Genomic DNA, 15,884 nt, shown 5'->3' with positions numbered 1-15,884 from the left:
TTGCCTCAAAAATTCCTGAAAGCTGGATAGAGTCAGCAGCAAGTCAGGTGAAAAGTTCCTTCCATCGTATGAATCTGTTTTCATTTAACTTTTATTAATGTCCACAACTCCCATTTTGTCTCTATGTAACATAATTTTGTCTGTGATTGATTACCAGTCCATTTCAAATTTACCTGTACTCTGATTTAATTAGATTTACCCTTAAGCAATGTGTTTTGAGACATATTAATGAGGTGGGAGTCTTTTCGGAGCGTTCATAATTTATACATCCTTTTTTTTTCTCCTTTGTCTTGGCATCAAACTTCAAATTCTACAAGGCAAAGGGCTGAATTCTGAGCCTCTGTGACTCCGGGGAGGGTCTTCCATATATTTTCAGGCGTGTTTGCTCATCATTAGAAAGATTACTTTCTTACATCTAAATTCTTCTTTTCTCTGCTGGCAGTTGAGAATTTACTTGAAAAAAAAATCTTTTTGCTGCATAGAGTTTTTTTAGAGTCATTCGAATTAGTTTCCTGATTGTTCTCCTGTAAAAAGTATTTTAGTGTGTTGAATTTTAATGTTTTCCAAGAATATACTAAAAGATACAAATAAGCAATTTAATGTATGTAACTTTGGGAGATGACGTATTTCTCCTACATTCTGCTCAGTGCATAGTTGCTGTGAGAAACTGTAGAATGCAGCCCGGCTTTATGCATCTGGAGATCTGTGTCATTCATCCAATGACATTCAACAGTATTTTTAAACCCTCTAACTATGTTCTCGTTGCTGTCAGAATTCAGTGTGGTAGCCCTGGGTTCATACCCACTTCTCCTCCAAAGCAAGAAATAGGAAAAGCAGCTAATCCATATCTACTGTAACAGGAAGTCAGAGAGCAGTCTAAAACTTTAAAATCAAGTATAGTAGTTCTACATATTATTTTGAAATATGGAGATAAGTATCAGGGAAAATAACTACAAGAGTTAAAAGTGGTTGACTCTGGTGGCCGAATGACAGCTGTTTTTGTTGTAAGCCTTTTAGCACTGTTTTGCTCTTAAAAACGTACATCTATATTACTTTGATAAAATAAAAATAGTAATTTTAAAGAGCATAACTAATTTTACCAGATAGTTAACGTTGTTCTTAGGGTCCTGGGTAGCGATTGAATCCTCTCTTTATCCTGATGGAACTCTCCTGCCCTGTGAAGGGTAAGACCCGCCATCTTTTGTTGTTTTTGAGTGGAAAACAAAGAAGGAAATTTTTTATTATTAGAAGTAGAAGTGAAGGGAGCAGTGGCCCTGGGAGAGGATCCCAAGGGCCAGAGGTTGGGGATGTCTCAGTAAAGAGGGGCAGATCCTGAATATAGCCTCTGCCCCCTGCTGGGGACTGTTGGGTTTGGCCAAGCACTGGGCTAAAATGTGGAAGCTGGGCATTCACAAAGTACAGAGGCATGTGGGCAGTTTGGCCTGTGGACCAGCCCACACTGAGCAGAGCCCCTTTGTTGAAGGAAGGATGGAAAGTGATGTGCTGGGCCTGCGCTCCTGGCTCCCTTTGGATAATGCTACAAGGAAGGAGCTCAAACACGGTGCTGCTTTGAGTGGGAAAAGGAGGATGACCAGACTCATGGATTTCCTTTCACAAGCACAGGCAGACACTCGCTACCAGGGTCCCAGACCATGAAGTGAGCCTCTCCGCCAAGTCTTTGCTCTCCATCTGGGGTCTGTATTGTTATCTCAGACAGTTCTGCCGCAATCGTTGCTGACTTTGCACCTCCATTGTGCCCCTTTCCCACATCACAATTTTGTGGAAATGACAAGGAGTAAATCAGTGATTCTCTTAATACAGTGAACAGCAGTCAGTTTCTGTCTGGGCTCCAGCAGCCAGTCTGACATCACCCTGGTAGAGTAGGCCACATCTGGGCCTCCCTGACTGGAAAGACACTTGAAGTGGTAGCCAGGACTTTTCTGCCATCCAGGGACCAGAGCAGGTTGCTAACCCCACTTCCCTGAAACCAGGGAAGGGAACACAGGTCTCTCTCTGTTGAGACATCTCATACTAAGGTAGCAGCATCCATAGGTGAAGCTGAGTGCAGCCACCCCAAACAGGGGGCCCAGGCCAAGCTGGTGACAGGTGTGCACCCAGGGTGAGAGAGCAGTTGGGCACAGCCAGAAGATGGTCGGGTAGACAGGTAAGTGGGGTTGAGGGTCCAGATGAGAATGGACCAGGCCACAGCCAAGACAGAGGCACCAAGGGCCTTCTAGGCCAGAGCTGCCACATTTCACTGCAGTAGTATAGATTAAATATTTCATGATATTATGAAAAAAAATATATAAAAGCCCTAGTTTTATAACCTTACTTGCTTTGGCAGTGTAGAAAAATAAAACCAAAGACCACAAGAGCCGTATCTTGGTGAAATCTAGCACTGTCACAGCCAAGTTCTCAGGGCTTCCCTCTTCTTGCTTTTTTCTCACACTCTGCCCATGGAATGACAGGGTGTAGCTTCCAGCTCTGTCACTTACTTGGTTGCTGATATTTCCTGGGCAAGCCGTCTTCCTCTCAGAGCTTCATTTTCTTGGTGAGATAAAATAACTGTGCCAACCTCATGAGGGTTGTGTTCAAATGAGTTCTACTATGACCCTGTAAATGGAAGAGTGCTGAATGAATGTGAAGCTTCGAGGCTGTTTCTCTTCCTTGCTCCAAGCTCCCCACGCCCTATGACTGGAGGTGGGGCGTGGACTCTCGCTATTGACTAGCACTGTAGTAGACGTCTTAACCGTGACTATGTCCACCACTCTCCCTTCAGAGAAAAGTCAGCCTGATGTAGGCAGTGTGCACATCTGATCCCTTCTTGCCTGCTGTGCTGATACACAAGGTTGGTGATGGGAGCCTGGCCAGCCTTTACTGTTGTTACTGGGACCACACTGTCTCTTGCCCCGTTGAGGAAAACAATTCTTGTTCTACCTCAGTCAGTTCTGTGCTCAATGAGAGGAGAGAGAAGTTGGCACAATTCTTTTGTAGGCAACAACCGAACAAGATAAGGACAAAAACAATCCTCTTTGTGACCTAAGTCAACATTTTACCTATACAATATAAATTATACATTTAATTGCCAACTTCTACATTGTTCTGAGCTATCTGGACCCCCTCCCCCCACTTCAGCAACCCATGACTAAAAGTTTGCTTCTAGAAGAGCACATCTTATGTCATGGACTGTATCTACATATTAATATATTTGTTAAAATTGTACTTCAGTGTCTTTGAATCATTTTGTCTCCGAATGGGGGCTAGAGAGCAAATTCCAGGTGAGCAGGTAACATCCTTGTTTTTAAGAAACAAATCCCCAAATACCCTTCTCTTTCTCTCATAAATAGATATTTTGTGTATCTTAAGGGAAGATTTATAAATACAAAGGCAAAATAAGGGGCCTTAAAGGGGCTTGATGAGGGTGGGGGAAAATATTTCATGACCACTGAGCTATGATAAATCCCTTTCAGATCTAATAAGAATAATTAACGTTCAGTTGAAGCTTACTGTGTGCTAAATACTTGTTTACTGTGTTAAGTGCCATGTGGTCAGTATTGCATTTAATGCTCCCAACAACTTTATTCTCATTCCCATTTTACAGATGAAGAAACTGTGTCTTAAAGAGAAAGTTGGTTTTCCTAAGGCCAACGTGGTGAGGCTAAGTGGAGAATTTATATTCAGTCTTCTACTCCAGCCTCAAACTCTCAACCAATACACTGCCGCCGTCTTTCTGTCAGAGCAATTTACTCTCCTGGGGGGAAGAAAAGATGCTGTCATTTAGTTACCCTATCCCAAGTCAAGTGGGACTTTGAGAAATCTTAGCACAAACTTTTATTGGCTTAGGTTATGTAGCATAAATAAAACTATTGATTTAACTCTTGAAATGTTTCCATCTTTTAATGTATCAAACAAGATCTTAAACAAAACCAGGGAGATTCATGACATACACACAGTGTAATCTCTGATTAACTTGACTAGGTGGAATGACTTTATGTTGTACTAATCGCAGTTGATTTTCTTCTCACACTGGCTAGAGTGCCAACTGGAAGAGATATCAAATATTCTTCTCTAGGACATTGGATTGTAATTAAAAAGCTCTGTTCCCCTGCTTCTTTAACTTTCTCTGAAGTCCAAAATCAAAACCAGAACTCTAGCATACTTGACATTTCTTTCAGTCTTGTGCATTAATAAAACTTTTTCTCTTGTTGCTTTGTAAGGAATACGTTTAGGAAGGCACAAAGGACTCTTTTTTCTTTAAAAACTTAATGCATAAATATATGACTTTTAAATACAAAAAAAACCTTTTAAATCTAACCGCAAAGTTCTTAATTTAATAACCTATTACAAATAGTAATCACTGAAATTTCTAGAAAATGGGAATTGCTGTTGGAAGGTTATTCATAAGACTTATAGAGCCTGCTCATATCAAGACAGGTGTCAGCTGTCCCATTTAAAAGAATATTATTTTCAGGATGAGATGTAAGGTCTTAATAATATAAAGACAGATAAAATTTCTGATTGTATTATTATTATTTTTTTTTTAAAGATTTTATTTTTTCCTTTTTCTCCCCAAAGCCCCCGGTACATAGTTGTATATTCTTCGTTGTGGGTCCTTCTAGTTGTGGCATGTGGGATGCTGCCTCAGCGTGGTGTGATGAGCAGTGTCATGTCCGCGCCCAGGATTCGAACCAATGAAACACTGGGCCGCCTGCAGCGGAGCGCGCAAACTTAACCACTCGGCCACGGGGCCAGCCCCTCTGATTGTATTATTTTTGTAAATATTTTAATCATTTTCTAACTTTAAGACAGAGCTTGGAGATCCAACTGTACTTTCAGGAGACTGTTTAGCGTCGCTTCAGCTATCAAATATACATTATATGCATTTTTTTCTCAACAATTTCTTAAATTGTTTTAAATATGTATGCTCTAAGAAAATTTGCAATTCGTTTGAAAGCCATTAAATAGAATCAATTCCCTTGTGTTTTCTTAAAGTTGACATAGTACAGCCACCAGGATCTCACTTTTGGGAAATCGAAGGCAATAAATGGTTAGGTGAAAGACCTGATGCCTTTTAAAGAGAAAAAGAAGTTGTATTTATGTATAACACTGCAGCAATTTGCACCAAATGTAAAGCACTATAGATAGGAAAATTTACTGCCTGTGTATCCCTGTACTGTGCAGTCCATGATGAGGAATGTGGAGAATAAGATGTGGTGCCCTATCTTAAGGAGGTTAAATCTAATTGAGAAGACAAAAAAATCATATACATTGAACTATTAGGGCACTAAACCTTGCAGTATCAACTGTAGTATTGAGCTAAGAACCTGATACTCCATACTCCAAGTGTGGTCCTCAGACCAGGAGCAGTTCTGTGGCTCAGAACTTAGTAGGATTGTGGAATCTCAGGCCCCACCCCTGACTTACTGTATCTGATTCAGCATTTTAACAGGATCCCCAGGGGAAGACTGTGCATATTACAGTTTGAGCAATGCTGAGCTAGAATAATGCAAGCAATGTATTTTAGACTCCACGGTACTGTTTGATAGAAATTTCTGCAGTGATGGAAATAGTCTATTTTCTTGGCTGTCCAATATGATAGCCACTGGCTTATATGGCTATTGAGCACTGAAAGTGTAGGTAGTGCGAATGAGGAACTGAATTTTTAATTCTAAAGCTAAATTTAAATAGCCACATGGGACTAGCAGCTACCATATTGGACAGTGCAGGGGCGGACAGAGCACTGGATTAAGAATCAAGAGATTTACTACTGTTCAACACAGACACTAAGTGTATGGACCACCTTGGAGAAGTATTTCTGACTTTCTTTGGCCTCAGTTTTGTTATCTCTAGATGATGGCTCAAATTAGATGATCTCATAGTTTTATTTTAGTGTTAGTTATAAGACTACTTCTGTTGAAAGAATGCTTCTTTGAACAACTGAGCCTTGAGGCACACATGCCATTATAAGAGTATATCCTAAGCAGAGGCATCAAGGCAAAAAGGAATAAAAGATGGATGTACCAAGTGGTGGTTCCACAAAGGAAGAGAGCATAATTTGATACTCAGCACGTGTGAAATAGTCAGAAAATGTCTTGTTCCCCGCTGTATCCCCAAGGCTGGAGCACTGTCTAGCACACAGTCAACGCTCCCGGAATATTTGTTGCATGAAAGAATCAGTGGGATGGTGAAACGAATACACAAATAATCAAACAGAGTTGGTATTCAGTTCCGTTTGATTTGGTCCATGTTACTGGGTTTTGTTTTATTCTGTTTTGTTTTTTGTTCCTCGGTGGATTCATTCAAAAGTAGTCTCACCTCAGGCCCAGTTAAAGCAAAAATGAGATAATTCAGTAGGCATGATGTGTTGAGTGAGATGTTTTAATTTAGCAACACCTAAGTAGGATCTTGATGTTGAGATTTTGTAAATATACGAATTGAGAAGAACGAAAACAACTCAATAGGTGGATTACATGTAGTTTTACCAAAGAGTTAATTTCAGGAATATCGCTAATAAGTATACTTACCAGTAACCCACCCCCCCCCCCTGCCTCCGGTGGATTAAATTTTCCATGATTTGGGCATGAAAGTGAATGAGTCTTCATAGCAGACAGGGTGAGAAACCTACACACCTGCCCACTAAGGGAAAAGCCTGAGAGATGAGAGGGTGGACAAGAGAAGTGGGAAGAGGTGGAAGACGACAGTGATGAGCTCAGGGGCAGCTCAGGCAACCTCAGCATCAGGTGTCCCAAAGGAGGTGGCGGCATCTCAGCCAGGTGATCAGAGTTCGGGAACTCAGGAACGAGGGCCTTCTCAGGGACTCACGTGAGAGAAGCTGTGAGAAAGAAGCAGTGTAGCAAGGACCAAAGAAAAATTCCCAGTTCTGAAGACGGGGCCACATAAGAGTGTAGGAAACCAGAACCCAGGAGCTCTTAGTTAGTTCTGGGGCACTAGGTCCTGAGCTGGGAAGGCAGTTCATTTCCACCCTCAATGAGGAGGGAGCTGGGTGTGGAATTGATCTGGGGAAATACAGTGAGTGGTCAGGAGGAGAGATGAGCTACAGGAAACTGGAGTGGCAAAGGCCAGGAAAAGCTCACAGAGCTAACGTCGTTTTGCAGCAGCTAGAGGCATTTTGAGTCCCAGCCATCTTTTGTGGTGTCTCTCCTTAGATTCTGTGCTCAGTTTCCTGGCCTGATTTCTTTCTTTAGCAACTTCATTTCTGGAAATAGACCAGAGTCCACTTAGATTCCCTCAGTTCCGGTTCTAAGCCTTTCTGCCCATAACTACTGCTGCTACTGATGCTGATCTGTCATCTTTTGGATCTCCCTCTCTTTTGGCCTCTGCACAGTTGAGCCTTTTACTGTGCAGTTCAGTGAAAGGTATTTATGTCTAGACCAGAGAACCAAGACTTCTTTTTAATCAGGTACTGCTTTTACTGCACTGTCTTCAGTTCGGAGGTAAGTTATGATGTAGGTGTGCTCACCTGGGCTTCCTTCCTTTGCCCTCTAGAGAAGTCAATGGACTCCAAGGGGGAAAGGGACTATGTCTTGTTCATTATCATATTCCTGCACCTAGCGCAGAGTCTGGCGCATCTTAACCAGCCAATAACTATGTATTTACCACTGGCTGTTTGCACCTATTTGTTGGCTTCCTGCCTCCAAGGAGGAGGAGCAATTTTGCTCTAACCACTTGAATTCTCAGGCAGTTTTCTCCGTGGTCATATAATTTAGGATCTCTCTGAGCACCTTTCTGCCATTGTGGCTCACACTGACCTTACTTTGACCCTCATTCTATCTAGTCTGCTCTGACTCCGATCTATACCGTATCTCTTCTGGGAGAAAATCCAACTCAAAATGGCTTCTCTGAGAAAGGGAATTTCTTGGTTCATTCAACTGAAAAGTCTAGGAGTAAATCTTCCTTCTAGCATCTTTGAATCCATGTGCTCAGTGGTCCATGAGGACTCCATCTCTTCATCACCAGGCATATTTTTCTTTTGTGCAGGCTTAATTCTCAGGCAGTATCATCCAACATGGAGGCAGGCATGCATACCAGCAACTGTAAATTTACGTCTTTCTCAGTAATTCAGGAAAGTCCCAGATGGCGCTCATATGCCATTAGTCATAAACCATCTCTGAACCAGTTACTGGCCAAGGGAATGGAATGTTCCAGTTGCCCAGGTTTGAAGGGTCATGTACTGCACCCTAAAGCCAAGGGTAGTGTCTTTCCCACCAAAACCACCATAGGCTAAGAGTGGGGGAGGGATAGTTTCCCAAAGAAAAATTGTTTTTACCAGAAAAAAAGAAAGGAATGTGAGGAAGACAAAACCCATAGATATCCCCTACAGCATGCTATACGTATTTCTTTGTCCTTCCTCCGTGGTTGAGATGTGAGTGAATTTGGTCTTTAGTGTCCATAAGCTAGTTTTATCTTTCTGGGAACATATATCTCAGTCTCTTCGTTTTTTTTCCAGTACCTTCTTTCAAAAAACAGTTCCTTTCCCCACAACCCTGGGGCCATGGACATCAGGGTGTAAAATTTGGAAGGAGAGCCCGTAAGAGCTCTCACTCTAGTGTCCGCAGATCCCAGCTCTGCCTTTTACAAGTCATGTCACCTTAGACAAGTTGCTAACCTCTCAGATGCTTAATAATAGCTCCTTCAAAGAGCTGCTGTAAGGAATTAATCCATTATTATGTGTAAAGCTCTTAGCATATGTCTGGCTTATTGAAAATGCTTAATGCATTTTATCTATTTCTCTTGTTGTTAATATTAATGATAATAAAAGCCATGGCTTACACACTGTTGCTGGCCCCTCTGCTAGAGTCCCACAGGCTGAAATGGCTTCAGCATTCTTCCCCTCCCTTACCATAATCCCAGCCAACACTGGATTTTCTGAGTTCACCTGAGCCCCCATCCACCCTGGACCAGTACATGCACCTCTGCAGGAAAGCGCATCTTCCCACATGCTCCCTCTCGTCCATCAGGTCTCGTCATCAATGGGTTTATCCTTAGTCAATGGAGAGGCCTTTCCTGACCACCCTCCCCACCACGACCACCAAGACTCAATCCATTATTTTCTTTCATAGAACTCTCTTCTTTTTCTTTATTGCTCTTGCATCTGTACTTATTTTTGTATTTTTGTGTAGTTCTACTGACTGTAATCCCCATTTAATACAATAAGTAGGAACTCAGTAAATATTTCTCAATAAAAGAAATTAATGTCAAATGTCTTCTGGACCTACCTAAGGGTCACCTGAACTTTGTTGAGGATACAGTGAAGAATGCCCGAATAGCTGGACAGTGCAGAGCTAGTGATGGGGAAATACTGAGAGAGAAGGCTGAAGAGAAAAGGTGGACTCCCTTATCTTAAGGGCCTTTTCTGGGCGTAGGGAGGGCATGCAACACGATAGAGAGGGTCTTCCGAATAAGATCTCTCTACCCGAAGTAGATGCCAAGCATGCACTTCATGTTGAGCATGAAACATTCATTTCAGTTTAGTCTCACTTTTTCAAAGTGGATTTTGTCTATATTTAGCATCTTTGCCAATTTTATCTATTTTTCCCTGTGTGTGTGTGTGTGTGTGTGTGATTTGCGGCTACAAGAAGGTGTTGGTCACATTGCCTGTTTATTATACAATTCCCCGAGTACTTTGAATGGAAACTTTATAAATAATGGCTATTTATGATTGTTGTCTAGACTTAACAAGTGGTTATTTAACAGGCAATGAAATAATTTACTCACAGTTCTTATGCTGTGATTACACACACCACATTTAAGGGGCAAATGTTAGGGCTAATGCTCAAAATATGTCTTGTTCATAGTGGTGAATTATTCTCTATGGACAATGAAATTTGTATTCAGTAGTGTGAAATACAGAACAAAGGCAAATACAGTCACTTTTCAGGGATCAAATTCTTAGAAAGAGCTAATGTCTAAGGCCATCATAAATCTAATCAATGCTGATTGGAGAATATTAATAGAGTCATTTATTAACTTCAAAATAATACAGGTTATTGTCAAACATTTAGAAAATATAGAAAAGAAAACAACTGTTATCCTGCTTCCCAGAATAACACTGTTAACATTTTGGTGTACTTTTCTATGCTTTTCTTCTTATATTCATGAATTTTTAAAGCATACAATTATAATCATACTGTACATATGTCATATAATGTTTTTAAATTTTAATATATTATTAATGATTTTCCAAGTCTAAACATTGTCTGTAGCTGCACTGTTCAATATTGTAACTACTAGCAACATGGGCTTGTTGGAATTGAGATGTGCATAAGTGCAAAAAACACACCGATTCCAAAGGCAGCACCAACAGAGGGGAAATATCTCATTATTAATTTTATGTTGAAATATTGGATTAAACTAAATATATTAATAAAATTACTTTCACTTGTTTCTCTTTACTTTTTTCATGTGCCTCCTGGAAAATTTCAAGTTACAAGTGTCGTTCACATTCTATTCCTGTGGAACAGTGCTGGTTCTAGAGCATCATTTTATAGCTGCATAATTTTATGTTACAGAAATACAGTTATTTAACCAATTCTTAATCAGTTCCATCATGTTGAGTCTTCAAGGTACCTCTTATTTTTCAGTATTAAAAATTACTCACAACACAGTGTGTATATATCTTTTTGTACATCTCTTATTATTTCCTTAGGATTTACTTCTAGAAGTAGAAGTGGTGAGAGAATGGAAATTTTTAAATGAGAAATATTGTTATAAATAAACGAAGAAATAATAATGTTTTGCTTTCTGTTATTCAGTTATCATTCTTCTTATAGAGAAAGATATGATTCTGATCATTAACAATTGCTCATTTTACGTTGAATCAAAAACACCATGTCAACTTTATTCAAATAAATTAAGATTAGCTATGACTGAGTTGTTTTTGAAAAGTTCCCTCTGAATTTTCACATTTTATGTGAATTGCATTATTCTTTCTCCTGAATTAAAACACATACACTTAAGATTGTTGACTGTAGACAATCATGAAATGGGAAAGATTAACAATATGTAGATTTTTAAACCTTTCTATAGATTTTAAAACCTTTCTTTTATAATACTACATGGTGAGGGGGAAGGGGTTGTGAGCTTAAAGGACCATTTATCAGAGGTCTGTTTGATCTGTTATTTGTGTAAAGGTATAACCTAACACTATTTATTATTATAGATGGAAAACAAACCCTTAGGATGTTTAACAATAAGGCATATATCTGATGAACCAGGTTGTACTTTTCTTGTACCATTAATTGGATAAAATACACTGAAAATTTTGCACCACGTGGTCAGTAAAACCTTCCTTCCTTGCTTAGGACTTTTGCATTTTGAATTTTTCTCCGATGTCGCAGGAATTCTTAGAGAAAATGTGAGGAACCTTTAGAAGTTACTCAACTCTCTTTCACATCTCCTGGGTATTATTAAAGAAAATGCTGTCAAGAAATAGAGCTTGTGTTTGACTCAGTAATTTAACATTATTCAGGATTTATTGGACTAAACAATGACTTGAATATAATTTAGGGGGAATGATTCATGGCATTTCTGAAGTATAAAATGAAGACTTTTTGGTTCTATGTCAGTGTTTCATTTAAAATAATGGATTACGTTGTCTACCAATGGAAGAAGCAGAAATAAAAATTCATCATTTAATCCAATTTGACAAATTCTTCCTTTTTTCTAACTTTGGATCTAAAGAATTTGAAGAATCAACCCTACCCCCACGAAGCAGAAACTCCAAGCTGGATTTTTCTCCCTATGAATGAGGAGAGAAGAGAAGACTAATTTTCATTAGAATAGTATTCAGAACTACAAGCAAAGAATGTTTACTTCCTAAAGATAATGTCATATAAGACTCTACCATCTGTACATTTTGGATTATTATTTATCTTTATCTTCCCTTCATAATAGGTAATCATCCAAAATAAAAATATTTATGTAGCTCTTTTATTTCTAATTTGCAGTAAACTTTTCCCATTTTTGCCATCTGATTGCCAAAGAGAGTTTCTCCGTTTATTGATTTAAAAATGTGTCTTCAGGGAACACGATCTTTTATATACTTCACAGTCTGCCTTTCAGATAATCTACATATAAGGGCAACATGTTGTATAACGTGGGGTAGTTTTCAGTTTTAGATCAGATATAGGAGCAATAGTTCTGAGATGACTTGACTTCTGTAAGAATCACATTTTTATCCTGTGGTGGCATTTTAAATAAAATTTATTTCCTATAAGCAAGTAACACAGTACAAGCACTTCATTCTTACTCTTATGCTTTGACTCCTACCTCCTAGGTAAGTAGACAAGCAGCTGCCATCTTGCCAAGTACAAAATTTTTAAAGGTCATTCATTTAGCTTTCTTTTAACTTGTGTATATAATTAATAGCTTAGTTTAATTCCATTTTAAACCTTTGCCATCTGCAGGACTATCATGCAGTGGTGACATAAAAGTCCCTTAGGAACATGTTTAATTGAGTCATTAAGACTACAGAAAATGCTTCCAGGGAAATATTTTGATTACAAATAAAATCAAAGTGAAATATCTAGTTTTGAAGGTCTAGGTATTTTTCCTAATTAAAAAAAAAAAAACCCTGCCATTTATTTTAGTGTAATTTTGTAAATGTTTCCATGTGTAATGCCATGGAGCAGAAAGTCTAAATCCAACACATCCACTCATTTAACAAAAAAAAAGAGCAGTGGGAGAGGGGACGATTTCCAGGGAGGCTTCCCTTAGCGGTGGTACTTTAGAGGCAGAGTCATCTTTTGGTTTTCGCATGAACGTGTCTTTGAGATGCTACAAAGGCTATTTTCTGCCTATGATGATGGAGAAGAAGCTGTGCAGTCCTTTTAAAAAATTAAATAGCTCATTCACGTGTTCATTGTGTAGCTTACATATACGCTTTAGGTATGTGCTTAGTGTTTCTTGGTTTCATTCACACTCACTAGTCTTTTTTAAAGAAACTTAATTTTTTTAGAGGAGTTTTAGGTTCACAGCAAAATTGAGAGGAAGGTAAGATTTCTCATATATCCATTACCACTACACATAGCCTCCTCCACTGTCAACATCCACCACCAGAGTGGTAGATTAGTTACAGTTGATGCACCTACATTGACACATCATAGTCACCCAAAGTACATGGTTTCCCTTACAGTTCTCTCTTGGTGTTGTATGTTCTATGTGATATAATGACACGTATTCATCATTATAGTATCATACGGAGTATTTTCACTGCCCTAAAAATCCTCTGTGCTCCACCCATGCTCCCCGTCTCCCGGCTACCACTGATCTTTTTACTGTCTCAGTAGTTTTGCCTTTTCTAGAATGTCATATTGTTGGAATCATACAATACATAGCCTTTTCAGATTGGCTTCTTTCACTTAGTAATATGCATTTAAGTTTCCTCCATGTGTATTCATGACTTCATAACTCCTTTCCTTTAGCACTGAATAATATTCCATTGTCTGGATGCACCACAGTTTATTTCTCCACTTACCTACTGAAGGACATCTTGGTTGCTTCCAAGGTTGGCAATTATGAATAAAGCTGCTATAAACATCCATGTGCAGGTTTTCGTGTGGACATAAATTTTCAACTCCTTTGGGTAAATACTGAGGAACCTGATTGCTGGATCATATGGTAAGAGTATGTTTAGTTTTGTAAGGAACCACCAAGCTGTCTTCCAAAGAAGCTATACCATTTTGCATTCCCACCAGCAATGAATGAGAATTCCTGTTGCTCCACAGCCTTGCTGGAATTTGTTGTTGTCACCATTCTAGATTTTGGCCATTTTAATAGGTGTGTCAATGGATATTTTTTGTGTGTCAACTACAAGAATATCAAATGGGGTCTCACTGACTGTTATATTCCAAACATTTCTGATTACATCAAAATCTGCCTGATTGATAGAGTATATAAATTTCTGGCAATTCAAATTTTTAATATAAGCATTTAACCTTTTCATGATACCTAAGATTTTAAAGTAAAAATGTTTGGGGGCTGGCCTGGTGGTGCAGTAGTTAAGTTCGCACATTCCACTTCGGCAGCCCAAGGTTCACTGGTTAGGATCCTGGGTGTGGACCTACACACTGCTTCTCAAGCCATGCTGTGGCAGGCATCCCACATATAAAGTAGATGAAGATGGGCACGGTTGTTAGCTCAGGACCAGTCTTCCTCAACATAAAAAAATAAGTAAATAAAATAATAATGTTTTATTATGAAATGATGTTTAAAAGCAAATATAAAACCAGGCTGTCTTTATTATGTTCTTTTCTTTTTAAATATGAAGATTTCTTGCAAATGTTCAGTTTTTCTCAAACATAAGAAGAATTTCTTAATTTCCTCCTTAAACAGCATTATTTTCCTTGCCACAGTAAGACTTCCATACTAATTTAGCTTTCCCATGTAAATTTGAGAAAGCTTGCCCTTCATCTTATTTGTTTAATTGTTTTATGACAAAAAGAAAAACTTTTAAGTAGACATAAAATAGTATATATAAATCTTTAATAGATTACTTATCATTAGATACAGAACTTGAGTAATACCTTTTTTTCCCAACATCAATGCTTCCTGATCACATCCTACTTAGATTCTAAGAATTTTCTTCCTTTAATTCCTATCATTTCCATCTCCATTTTATAAATGAAGAAATCAAGGCACAGAGGGGTTCAGAAGATTCACGTAATTTTGAGGCCCAGCCCCACTGCTTTATTCACTTCCTGCTTAGCAAATTCAAGGGACAAGCATTTATTAAGCACCCTTTACATGCCAGGCATAGGCCATGTCGTCTTGGGCTCCCAGGAAAGTCTGAATAGTTGTCCTTGTTATAAAAATAGGCTTCCAGTAGTGCTTCATCTTGTTGCCTGCTAAGTGCATCTCAAGTTGCATCTTGACTTCCAGTATGGAAGGAGGAGAGAAGAAAACACACCCTTGGAATCTGCCCTCTCCCAGTGGCCCCATCGGACTTCTTCACTTTGCCTTTCTTTACTGTTTTAGTCATCTGAATGTGTAGAGATGGTGCTGGTGCTCAGTTTGGCATTGGCCACATCATCCTTGACAAGGCCCTCTCATCTCTGCTCCTATATCATTCAAGCACCATAGACTATTAGTTCTACCTGGCAACTCTCCCTCAAATCTAAGCCCTCCGCTCATCCTCATTGCCAGGCGTAAGGCACCATCATCATTATTTAACAGCTTCCTGACTGGTCTTTCTGCCTCAGCTTCTTTCTGCATTCCTCTGAACTATTTCTATACTGCAGCATGGTCACCATTCTAAAGGCAGTTCTGATCATGGCCCAGCCGTGCTAAAACCTGCCAATGGATCACTACTCACCAGACTTCCCGTGCGAGGCCCTTGCAGAGTGGTCCCAGCCCACTCCTCCAGGCCTTTCCATCCACAATTGTGTACTTGCACACTCTGCTTCGCAGCTACACAGAACCTCTCACTGCTCTCTGGGTAGGAAAATGCCCAGATTTGTCCTCCTTATTCCTAAAGGACATTTCCAACACTTTTCCACACTATATGTTACTACTCATCTTTCCGGTTCTAGTTCAGATGTCGTCTATGAAGCTTCCTAATTCTCCCCAAACACAGTTAGTCTTGCTGGCCTCCCATCCCAACCACGAGCTGCTCCTTTTCAAACTTTCTTCAAACTTCATTCATACCTTTGTTGTGTGACTTCTTGCATCCGCTTATAATTGTGCCTCTCCCCTACCAGATTATAAACTGTTCAACGACAAAACTCTTTTTAAAATTATCTTTGTCCCTTAGGATCTAGAGAGGTGCCAAGAATTACATATGAATGCATCTCTGGGCTGAATTTATGCCTATATATTCCACTGGCTGAGCTCAGTCCAGGTCAGAGGATTCACTAAGGTATGGTCTC

At 39.4% G+C, this 15,884-nt stretch overlaps 1 protein-coding gene and 1 pseudogene across 4 annotated transcripts in view; one reads left to right on the top strand and one right to left on the bottom strand.

The window, feature by feature from the left end:
* PRICKLE1 (prickle planar cell polarity protein 1) overlaps positions 1-15,884 on the top strand; it is a 102,032-nt gene that overhangs the window by 34,545 nt on the left and 51,603 nt on the right. The gene's annotated exons all lie outside the window — the stretch shown is intronic.
* Positions 1,120-14,886, bottom strand: LOC100054347 (aladin pseudogene; annotated as a pseudogene).

Source organism: Equus caballus, chromosome 6, assembly GCF_041296265.1.
Source record: "Equus caballus isolate H_3958 breed thoroughbred chromosome 6, TB-T2T, whole genome shotgun sequence".
Lineage (NCBI taxonomy): Eukaryota > Metazoa > Chordata > Mammalia > Perissodactyla > Equidae > Equus > Equus caballus.
This window is presented reverse-complemented; position numbering and strand designations above follow the sequence as displayed.